We start from the raw sequence: 11,742 nt of genomic DNA on the forward strand, positions 1-11,742 counted from the left end.
TGTATCCCAGGATCAGGCAGCTTGGATTGGGGCAGATCTCAGCATGGAGGAAACAAGCAGAAAATGTGTTCTGATGGGTGGGCTCCTCTTCCCAAGAGCAACAGGATAGAACTGAGTGGAACAGACCATTAAGAGTGGATGAACAAAAGCTGGGCACGGTGGCTCAAGCCTGTAATCCCAGCACTTTGGGAGGCTGAGGCGGGCGGATCACGAGGCCAGGAGATCGAGACCATCCTGGCTAACACGGTGAAACCCTGTCTCTACTAAAAATACAAAAAATTAGCCGGGCATGGTGGCAGGCGCCTGTAGTCCCAGCTACTCAGGAGGCTGAGGCAGGAGAATGGCGTGAACCCAGAAGGCGGAGCTTGCAGTGAGCCGAGATCGTGCCACTGCACTCCAGCCTGGGCGACAGAGCGAGACTCCGTCTCAAAAAAAAAAAAAAAAAAGAAAAGAAAAAGAAAAAGAGTGTATGAACAAAGGGCTAAAAAAGGCACAGTTACATGAATTAAGTCTCTTCATAAGAAGGAAAACCTGCCGGGAGCGTTGTCTCAAGCCTGTAATCCCAGCACTTTGGGAGGCTGAGGCAGGCAGATCACGAGGTCAGGAGATTGAGACCATCCTGGCTAACACGGTTAAACTCCATTTCTTTCTTTCTTCTTCTTCTTCTTTTTTTTTTTTTTTTGAGACTGATTTTCACTCTTGTTGCCCAGACCGGAGTGCAATGGCGCGATCTTGGCTCACTGCAACCTCTGCCTCCCGGTGCAAGCGATTCTCCTGCCTCAGCCTCCCAAAATGCTGGGATTACAGGCGTGAGACATCGCGCCCAGCCAGTTAAACCCCATATCTACTAAAAATACAAAAAATTAGCCGGGCATGGTGCTGCGCGCTTGTAGTCCCAGCTACTCAGGAGGCTGAGACAGGAGAATCGCTTGAACCTGGGAGGCGGAGGCTGCAGTGAGCCGAGATCGCGCCAGTGTGCTCCAGCCTGGGCAACAGAACGAGACTCTGTCTCAAAAAAAAAAAAAAAAAAAAAAAAAAAGAAGGAAAACCTCAGAAGTAAAGAAGCATATCTGAACTACATTGTTCATCAGCTTTACAGATTCCAAAATTTTGTTGAGGTCTCTCCTCAGTTGTCTTCTTGCTCATTCTCTTTGTCCTTTGTATTTAGATCTCATTCTTTCAAAGTCATTTTATTAAGATTTGGGAGGAAATATAGGTAAATATAGATATTAAATTCTCCATATTAACCATAAGTTTTCAGTTTTTATTGATTGATTGCAGTGGCAAAATGACAGCTCACTCTAGCCTCAACCTCCTGGGCTCAAGCGATCCTCCCACCCCAGCCTCCTGAGTAGCTGGGACCACAGGTGGGCACCACCACGCCCAGCTAATTTTTTATTTTTTGTAGAGACAGGGTCTCCCCATGTTGCCCAGGCTGGTCTTGAACTCCTGAAGCAATCCTCCTCAGCCTTCCAAAGTGTGGAGATTACAGGTGTGAGCCACTATGCTTGGCCTTTTTTTTTTTTTTAATTTGAGATGGAGTTTCGCTCTTGTTGCCCAGGCTGCAGTACAATGGCACGATCTTGGCTCACTGCAATCTCCGCCTCCCAGGTTCAAGCAATTCTCCTACCTCAGCCTGCTGAGTAGCTGGGATTATAGGCACCTGCCACCACACCCAGCTAATTTTTGTATTTTTTTAGTAGAGACAGGGTTTCACCATGTTGGCCAGGCTGGTCTCGAACTCCTGACATCAGGTGATCCACCCGCCTCGACCTCCCAAAATGCTGGGATTACAGGTGTGAGCCACCGTGCCCACCTTTTTTTTTTTTTAATAGAGACAGGATCTTGCTATATTGCACAGGCTGGTTTAGAGCTTCTGGGCTCAAGCAATCCTCTGCCTCAGCCTTCCAAAGTGCTGTGATTACAGGTGTCAGCCACTGGACCTAGCCTCAAGTTATGTTTTGAAGGTAACCTTGTTACCAAAATTACAAATTTGGCCGGGCACCGTGGCTCATGCCTATAATCTCAACATTTTGGGAGGCCGAGGTGGGTGGATCACTTGAGGTCAGGAGTTTGAGACCAGCCTGGCCAACATGAGGAAACCCCATCTCTACTAAAAATACAAAAATTAGCCGAGCATGCTGGTGCATGCCTGTAATCCCAGCTACTTGGGAGGCTGAGGCAGGAGAATCGCTCGAACCTGGGAGGCAGAGATTGCAGTGAGCTAAGATTGCCCCATTGCACTCTAGCCTGGGCAACAAGACCAAAACTCTGTCTCAAAAACAAAATACAAAAATTAGCTGGGCGTGATGGTGCACTCCTGTAGTCCCAGCTACTCAGGAGGCTGAGGCAGGAAAATTGCTTGAACCAGCAGGCGGAGGTTCTAGTAAGCCAATATCACGCCATTGTTCTCCAGCCTGGGTGACAGAATTACTGTGTTTATCCAGTAGCACAGATGACAAAGAGTTGCCGTAAGATAAATTTGTAAATTTTTTTGATTTGTATTTTTTGAGATGGAGTCTCTCTCTTTGTTGCCCAGGCTGGAGTGCAGTGGGCAAACTCAGCTCACTGCAACCTCCACCTCCCAGGTTCAAGCAATTCTCCTGCCTCAGCCTCCTGAGTAGCTGGGATTACAGGTACGTGACACCATGCCCAGCTAATTTTTGTATTTTTAGTAGAGACCGGGTTTTACCATATTGACAAGGATGGTCTCGATCTCCTGACCTCGTGATCCACCCGCCTCAGCCTCCCAAAGTGCCGGGATTACAGGTGTGAGCCACCGCACCCAGCCAAAATCTCTAAATCATATCTATTTGATATTGCAATATGGATTTGTTTCTAGGAGACTTACTCTTCTAATTTTGTTTGACTTTGGCTAATGTTAGAACTTGTTTACACTCACTCCCTTAGCATGTAGAGAGGTGATTCAAACTGGGAAAGCTCAACCTAGAATTTTATATTTTTGCAGATATTCCACAGAATTTTGTATTCACATGGCAGTAATCAAGAGTTTACTGGCCGGGCGCAGTGGCTCATGCCTGTAATCCCAGCACTTTGGGAGGCCGAGGCGGGCGGATCACGAGGTCAGGAGATCAAGACCATCCTGGCTAACACGTTGACACCCCATCTCTACTAAAAATACAAAAAAATAGTCGGGCGTGGTGGTGGGCGCTTGTAATCCCAGCTACTCAAGAGGCTGAGGCAGGAGAATGGCGTGAACCCGGGAGACGGAGCTTGCAGTGAGCCGGGATCGCGCCACTGCACTCCAGCCTGGGCGACAGAGAGAGACTCTGTCTCAAAAAAAAAAAAAAAAAAGAGTTTACCGTAACAATATGCAATCTTCTCTCTTCACCATTTACTGACAATCTCTACAGAGAAGAGGATCCCAAATTAAAGAAAAAACTTGAAAAATCCTGGAAAATATAGGGTAGTTTGATCATTTTATAGTTTTCATGCTGCCAATCAGAATCTTTTCTAAAAATTATTTGATAAAGATATTCAACAAAGGTTTAATAGATTAATCAAGTTTACTAGGCTGGTTGCAGTGGCTCACGCCTGTAATCTCAGCACTTTGGGAGGCCAAGGTGGGAGGATCACTTGAGCTCAAGAGTTTGAGACCAGCCTGGGCAACATGGTGAAACTCTGTCTCTACTAAAAATACAAAAAAACAAAAACAAAAAAACCCAAAACTAACCAGGCATGCCTGTAGTCCCAGCTACTTGGGGAATTGAGGTGGGAGGATAACTGCTACTTGGGGAGTTGAGGTGGGAGGATAACTTGAGCCTGGGATGTATAGGTTGCAGTGAGCTGAGATCCCACCACTGCACCCCAACCTGGGTGATAGAGCCAGACCCTGCCTCAAAAAAAAAAAAAAAAAAGTTTACCTGTTAGTCATCCTGGAGTTTTTGTATCTCAATGGGAGTCATAAGATTGGGTATCTATTTGTGGCATTTTGAGCATCAATAGATAATAAGAATGATATTTTAGGGAGCAGAACTTTTTGTGCACCCATGAATTAAACAGGATTATATTGGTAACCTTTGGAAAAAGAGTTGAACTTCGAAAAAGAGGAAATAGAGGAAATGAATTTGAGTTTCATATTTACAAATTACTAATCACTACCTCTTGTTTTAGTTATCTTCTAGTTATCTATTATTGCTATTGTTTACTTATTTATTAATAATTAATAAACAACCTTAAAAATGAGTAGACAACAACTATGCTTTATTTATTCAATATTCTTTTGCTGTTGTTGTTGTTTGTTTGAGACAGGGTCTTACTCTGTCACCCAGGCTGGAGTGCAGTGGAATGATCTTGGCTCATTGCAGCCTGGACTTCCATGGCTTAGTTGGTTCTCCTACCTCAGCCTCCCAAGTAACTGAGACTACAGGTATATGCCACGATGCCTGGCTAATTTTTTGTATTTTTTGTAGAGATGGATTTTTGCCATGTTGCCTACAGTGGTCTCAAACGCTTGTGCTCAAACGATCCGCCTGCCTCTGCCTCCCAAAGTGCTAGGATTACAGGTGTGAGCCACCACATCTGGCCTTACTCAAGATTCTTTTTTTTTTTTTTTTTTGAGATGGAGTTTCGCTCGTGTTGCCCATGATGGAGTGCAGTGGTGCAGTCTCGGCTCACTGCAACCTCCGCCTCCCAGGTTCAAGCGATTCTCCTGCCTCAGCCTCCTGAGTAGCTGGGATTACAGGTGTGTGCCACCATGCCCGGCTAATTTTTGTATTTTTAGTAGAGCCAGGGTTTCACCATCTTGATCAGGCTGGTCTCAAACTTCTGACCTCGTGATCTGGCCACCTTGGCCTCCCAAAGTGCTAGGATTATAGGTGTGAGCCATCACATCTGGCCGTACTCAAAATTCTTTAGGCCAGGCGTGATGGCTCACGCCTGTAATCCCAGCTCTTTGGGAAGCCGAGGCAGGTGGATCACCTGAGGTTGGGAGTTCGAGACCAGCCTGACCAACATGGAGAAACCCCCCATCTCTACTAAAAAAATACAAAATTAGCCAGGCATGGTTGTGCATGCCTGAAATCCCAGCTACTCAGGAGCCTGAGGCAGGAGAGTCGCTTGAACTCAGGAGGCGGAGGTTGCGGTGAGCAAAGATCATGCCGTTGCACTCTAGCCTGGGCAACAAGAGCAAAATTCTGTCTCAAAAAAAAAAAAGAAAAAAAAAAAAGAGAAAGATTCTTTAATTTGGCCAGAACATAGTGGAATAGCCTGTCTCTACTCCACATGGTGTTGGCTGGGCAGCTTGACAAAAGGCTGGAGGATCCAAGTCAACTTCACTTGCATGGCTGGGGCCTGCACTGGTTGGCTGGGACAGCTGGAGGATGTCTAGGCTCTCTCTCCCTTCATAATCTCTCATTTCCCAGGGCCTCTATCTACAATGAAAGATACATGGCCACTCTCTCCAATAGGGTAGTTAGACTTCTTTATATGAGAAATGGCTTCCCAAAGAGCAAAGCGGAAACTGCCAGGTCTCTTAAGGAATAGGCCCAGAACTGGCACAGTGTTATTTCCACTACATTCTATTGGTGAAAGCAAGTCATAAGACTAGCCCAGATTCAAGGGGAAAAGAAACAGACTCCACCTCCTGATGGGGGGAGTGTGGTGTGTGCACAGGGATGGGAGAAACTGTTGATAACTATTTTTCTACTTTTGCAGACAATTTACCACACCACTTAACCTCATAAAATTCAGTGTTTTTTGTTTTTGTTTTTTTGTAAAAGTAACTCACTTTAGATCTATAGATAGAATATATAGGATATATATAGACATATATCCCCTAACTCTAAGGTCCTGTACAAATATAAAAACCTACATTGCCTTAAAGGGTGTTGACCTGGAAGGTTCTCAAAACATATTAGCACAGTGGGTATCTAGAATTATTGGTGTTCTCTGGGTATTGATCATCTCTCCTAGTGCTAAGGAGAGCAGTAGTGACCCTGCTGGGTGGTTTTCTGGGAGAGGATTTCTCAGTGGTATGAGTGGGAATGATTTCTGGTGGTTCCAAGTGAGTTTAAACTCTGGAGAAAATGCATTAGTTGCACTGGCCTACCTTTATCTTTAAACTGCAAATTAACTAGTTTGGAAAAGGGAAAGTGAAAAGGTTAAGAGAAGAGCAGAACAGCAGTCTGTAGCTATTCTTTTTTTTTTTTTTTTTTTTAGACAGAGGCTTGCTCTGTCACTCAGGCTGAAGTACAATGGTGCAGTCTCAGCTCACTGCAATCTCTGCCTCCCAGGTTCAAGCATTTCTCCTGCCTCAGCCTCCTGAGTAGCTGGGATTACAGGCACGTGCCACCACACCCAGATAATTTTTGTAGTTTTACTAGAGACGGGGTTTCATCATGTTGGCCAGGGTGATCTCGATCTCCTGACCTCGTGATCCGCCTGCCTCGGCCTCCCACAGTGCTGGGACTACAGGCGTGAGCCACTGCACCTGGCTTGTAGTTATTCTTAACTCCTACTCCATCACCTATTCCCCAAGAAAGCATCAACCAAATTATTTCCTAATAGAAGTATGAATTTAAAGGCAGGGCGTGGTGGCTCACACCTGTAATCCCAGCACTTTGGGAGGCCAAGGTGGGCAAACCACGAGGTCAGGAGATCGAGACCATCCTGGCCAACATGGTGAAACCCCATCTCTACTAAAAATACAAAAATTAGCTGGGCGTGGTGGCACGTGCCTGTAATCTCAGCTACTCCGGAGGCTGAGGCAGGAGAATCGCTTGAACCAGGGAGTCGGAGGTTGCAGTGGGCTGAGATCGTGCCACTGCACTCCAGCCTGGCTACAGAGCGAGACTCTGTCAAAAAAAAAAAAAGAAGTATGAATTTAAACTACTAGCTGAGACTTATTTGAGGTATAATCAATTATTAAAACTGTCTTAAATACCCACTCTGTGCTCAGCACTGTGCCCACTCCTATGAGTGATGCCAGAGAAAGCCAAGTTAACTGACTTGATTTCCCTGTAGGAAATTCCAATCTAGTTGGGAGCAATCAGAGTTAAATAACATATATGAGGCCGGGCGTAGTGCCTCACCCCTGTAATCCCAGCACTTTGGGAGGCCGAAGTGGGTGGATCACCTGAGGTCAGGGGTTCAAGACCAGCCTGGCTAACATGGTGAAACCCCATCTCTACTAAAAATACAAAAATTAGCCAGGTGTGGTAGTGCACAGCTGTAGTCCCAGCTACTCAGGAGGCTGAGGCAGGAGAGTTGCTTGAGCCCGGGAGGCGGAGGTTGCAGTGAGCCAAGATCTCGCCACTTACTTCCAGCCTGGGCAACGGAGTGAGCTCTGTCTCAAAAAAAAAACAAAACAAAAACAAAAAAAAAAACCACGCACACACACAAACATATATATGAGATGTTGCAAGGCATCATAAGGTAAATGCTAAATGAGTAGAACATTTAATAAGTGCTGAGAATTCAGAGGAGGGAATTTGTTTTGTTTAAGGTAGAAAATAGCATAAGCAAAACTAAAAGGAGCAGAATGACTATCACCTGTCATCACAGAACAAAAAGGGCACTAGTGAGATTTTGTTTGTTTGTTTGTTTTTTGTTTTTTTTTTGAGATGGAGTCTCACTCTGTCACCCAGGCTGGAGTGCAATGGCACGATCTCGGCTCACCATAACCTCTGCCTCCTGGGTTCAAGCAATTCTCCTGTTTCAGCCTCCCAGGTAGCTGGGATTACAGGTGTCCACCACAATGCCCGGCTAAGTTTTTGTATTTTTAGTAGAGACAAGGTTTCACCATGTTGGCCAGGCTGGTTTCGAACTCCTGACCTCAAGTAATCTGCCCACCTCAGCCTCCCAAAGTGCTAGGATTACAGGCGTGAGCCACTGTGCCCGGTGCACTAGTGAGATTTGATCAGAAAAATGTGTGCTAGGAAGTTGTTCCAATTACTATTGCTACCTAACAACCCCAAATTTAGATATTTAAAAGAATAATGATTAGTTTATTATTTCTGGTGATTTCTGTGACACAGGAGTTTGGGAAAGGCTGAGCTGGCTGGTTCTGACTCAGGATCTCTCGTGAGGTCAGATGGTGGCTGCAACTGGAAATGGGGGTTGAAGAAGCTGGGGGCTGGCTGGGCACCTGTCACTCTCTTCACATGGTCTCAAGGCTTCTCTAGGTGATTGCTTTTATAGGTTAGTTTGGGCGTTCTCAGAGGGTAGGTATTTGGAGAGAGCCACTGTCACATGTCCCCAGGAAGCAGACTGAGATGTCGGGACATTTGTTGTTGAGTGATATTGGGACCATTACCTGTGGGAGGGAGAAGAAAGAAGCAGGATGAAGTAGAGAGAGAAACTGAATGGCAATGCCATCCTAACGAAGGCCTCAGCTGACCCCAACAGGGTGCTCTGGAGCTGGGATGACCCTTCTGAGTTTGTCTAAAACTGGGCAAAAGGGCAGGCTGGTCCTTTACACCTCTGTGTTAATCACTCGTTGGATTCAGGCTTCCCCAAAAGGAGGTATAACCTTGAGTGAGGTAATCTTGAGCCAGGCAATCCCCTAAAAGGGCTGACAGTTTAGGGTCATCTTCCAGTAGTACTCCCAGCAGCTACAGGAACAAGTTCCTCATTCCTGAAGGAAAAGCTGGGTGGTACATCACAGTGTCCACCACAGTTCTGACACCATCTATGGCTTTCCGTAGAGGGACTCAGCCATTTCGTATGGACCTGGCAGAGAGGAAGCTGGGGAATAAATGTCCAACCTCACTTTCCTCCTGACCTGATTTCCTATCAGGACCAAGTCCAGGAAGCCACAGGACTTCACGCAGTCCATATAGGTTCTGGGTTACAGAGCAGGGTGGAGAAGCGTGAAGAGTAGATCTAGAAGTGCAAACAAGATATTCAGCAGCAGTAGATGAGCTTGGATTTTGAATGTTAAAGGCATGTTGAATTTAATAATATCCTGAGGGGCCAGGCGTGGTGGCTCAAGCCTGTAATCCCAGCACTTTGGGAGGCCGAGGCAGGCGGATCACGAGGTCAGGAGATCGAGATCATCCTGGCTAACACGGTGAAACCCCCTGTCTCTACTAAAAATACAAAAAATTAGCCGGGCTTGGTGGCGGGCACCTGTAGTCCCAGCTACTCAGGAGGCTGAGGCAGGAGAATGGTGTGAACCCGGGAGGTGGAGCTTGCAGTGAGCTGAGATGGCGCCACTGCACTCCAGCCTGGGCGACAGAAGGAGATTCTGTCTCAAAAAAAAAAAAAAAAAAAAAAAAAATAATAATAAATATCTTGAGGGAGCTTTCTTACTGGTGGATTAAAGGAGTTTCTGAATCACTCTCTCGCCTGCTTCACTTGTTTTTTGTTTGTTTGTTTTTTTTTTGTTTTTTTTGAGACAGAATCTTGCTTTGTCGCCCAGGCTGGAGTGCAATATCATGATCTTGGCGCACTGCAACCTCCACCTCTTGGGTTCAAGTGATTTTTGTGCCTCAGCCTCCCAGATAGCTGGGATTATAGGCATATGACACCAAGCCCGGCTAATTTTTGTATTTTTAGTAGAGATGGGGTTTCACCATGTTGGCCAAGCTGGTCTCAAACTCCTGGCCTCAAGTGGTTTGCCCACCTCAGCCTCCCAAAGTGCTGGGATTACAGGCGAGAGCCACCGTGCCCCACCTTAACTTGGTTATTTAACCTCACTTTTCATTTTGCCATTTAAACCCTACCTAATTACTTCAGCTTAAATAAAGAGTGATCTGATCTGGTACATGTGTTTGGCTTTGGCTTTTCTCCTGACTAAATTTCACTCTTTTTTTTTTTCTTTGAGACGGAGTCTCGCTCGTCTCCCAGGCTGGAGTGCAGTGGCGCGATCTCGGCTCACTGCAAGCTCCGCTTCCCGGGTTCACGCCATTCTCCTGCCTCAGCCTCCTGCCTAGCTGGGACTACAGGCGCCCGCTACCACGCCCGGCTAATTTTTTTGTATTTTTAGTAGAAACGGGGTTTCATCGTGTTAGCCAGGATGGTCTCGATCTCCTGACCTCATGATACACCCGCCTCAGCCTCCCAGAGTGCTGGGATTACAGGCGTGAGCCACCGCGCCCGGACCTATGGTGTACTTTCTGCAGCCACTATTCAATAGTAAAATGAGTTCATGGCCTTTCTTCACATTGATTATTTCCAGGATATAATTTAATCCCAATCATCATCTTTTATTTGAAACCCTACCATTAATAATCTCTTCCATCTCTTCTTTGGCTTCCATACATTTTTTTCCTTCTCTACCTACTCCTCAGTTTCCTTGAGGACTTTGGTAGACAGTCCCTCCCTCTTCTCTTTTCCCCTTCAACCATGTTTTGCTCTCCTTTGCCTGAGAGTCTTATGTACATGCCCTATGGCATTTTATTTATTTATTTATTTATTTTGAGACAGAGTCTCACTTTGTCGCCCAGGTTGGAGTGCGGTGGCGCCATCTCGGCTCACTCTGTCGCTCAGGCTCACTGCAATCTCCCGCTCCTGGGTTTAAGCGATTCTAGCCGGGGTTACGGGCGCGCGCCACCGCGTCCCACTAATTTTTGTATTTTTAGTAGAGATGGGGTGTCACGATGTTGGCCAGGATGGTCTCGAACTCCTGACCTCAGGTGACCACCCGCCTTGGCCTTCCAAAGTGCTGGGATTACAGGCGTTAGCCACCACGCCGGGTCAGCATTTACATTTTAAATGTAATCCTCTTTGAGGAGCAGTGTGTCTCTGTGTGGGGTGGAGTAGGGAAGGTGGAGTTGTGAGGAGTCTGTGTTGGAAAGCCAAAGATCTCTAACCTGAGAAACAGGAAAAATAGCAACCAGTTCTGGGAGGCATGGGACTAATTCCCCCACTTTCCACTTCCTTCCCCAAATCATTTGGAATTTATTTGGTTATTTATCCTGAGAATGGTGTAAGGGAATAAGAATGATATAATTTAAGCAAGAGCTAAGAAAAAAGTTAGACCGTCGAGACAAAATTTTAAAAGATAATTCTTTTTATTTTTGAGACATGGTTTCGCTTTTGCTGCTAGGCTGGAGTGCAATAGCACGATTTCGGTTCACTGCAACCTCCGCCTCCCGGGTTCAAGCAATTCTCCTGTTTCAGCCTCTGGAGTAGCTGGGATTACAGGCGCACGCCACCACACCCGGCTAATATTTTGTATTTTTTGTAGAGACGAGGTTTCACCATGTTAGTCAGGCTGGTCTCCAACTCCTGACCTCAGGTGATCCAACCGCCTTGGCCTTCCAAAGTGCTGGGATTACAGGTGGGAGCCACCACGCCCGGCCAAAAGATAATTCTTATCCCACTCTTTTATATCCCATCCCACATAGACAGACTGTTTTTTTTTTTCCTTCTTCTGTTTTGAACACTAAATTTTAATCCCCTGAGGGGGTGCACTGTTCCTGGAGGTACTGCAATACCAGATCGATGCGTGAAGTGAACAAGCAAGCTCCTATTCCGTCTTCCTGCTCCCCAAATCCATTTAATATATTGGACTCGGATAGAAAATATATCAGATATTAAGCTGTTAAGAACAGATCCTACACTTGATCTTAGCCAAAAGGCAGAGAAGCGATAAACACTTTTAAAAGCACACTTTACCTACAGATTTCCATGGAAACCAACCAAAGGGAAATTAGAGCGGCATCGCGGTGCCATTTCTATGCTAATTAATGTCTGATTTTCATTAGGACAGCGTCGTTTTTCCTCCAAGGTCTTAGCGTTTATTACAGCAACAATTAACTCAGTAACAATTCCTCC

The 11,742-nt window shown here is 45.9% G+C and overlaps 1 non-coding gene across 1 annotated transcript; it reads right to left on the reverse strand.

Annotated features, from left to right (window-relative positions):
* Nucleotides 1–11,368: 11,368 nt before the first annotated feature.
* Nucleotides 11,369–11,558, reverse strand: LOC112438769 (U2 spliceosomal RNA). Its single transcript, XR_003027128.1, has one exon. It is a non-coding gene; the product is annotated as a U2 spliceosomal RNA (small nuclear RNA).
* Between the last annotated feature and the right edge of the window lie 184 nt (nt 11,559–11,742).

Source organism: Pan paniscus, chromosome 1 (assembly GCF_029289425.2).
Source record: "Pan paniscus chromosome 1, NHGRI_mPanPan1-v2.0_pri, whole genome shotgun sequence".
NCBI classification, from domain to species: Eukaryota; Metazoa; Chordata; class Mammalia; order Primates; family Hominidae; genus Pan; species Pan paniscus.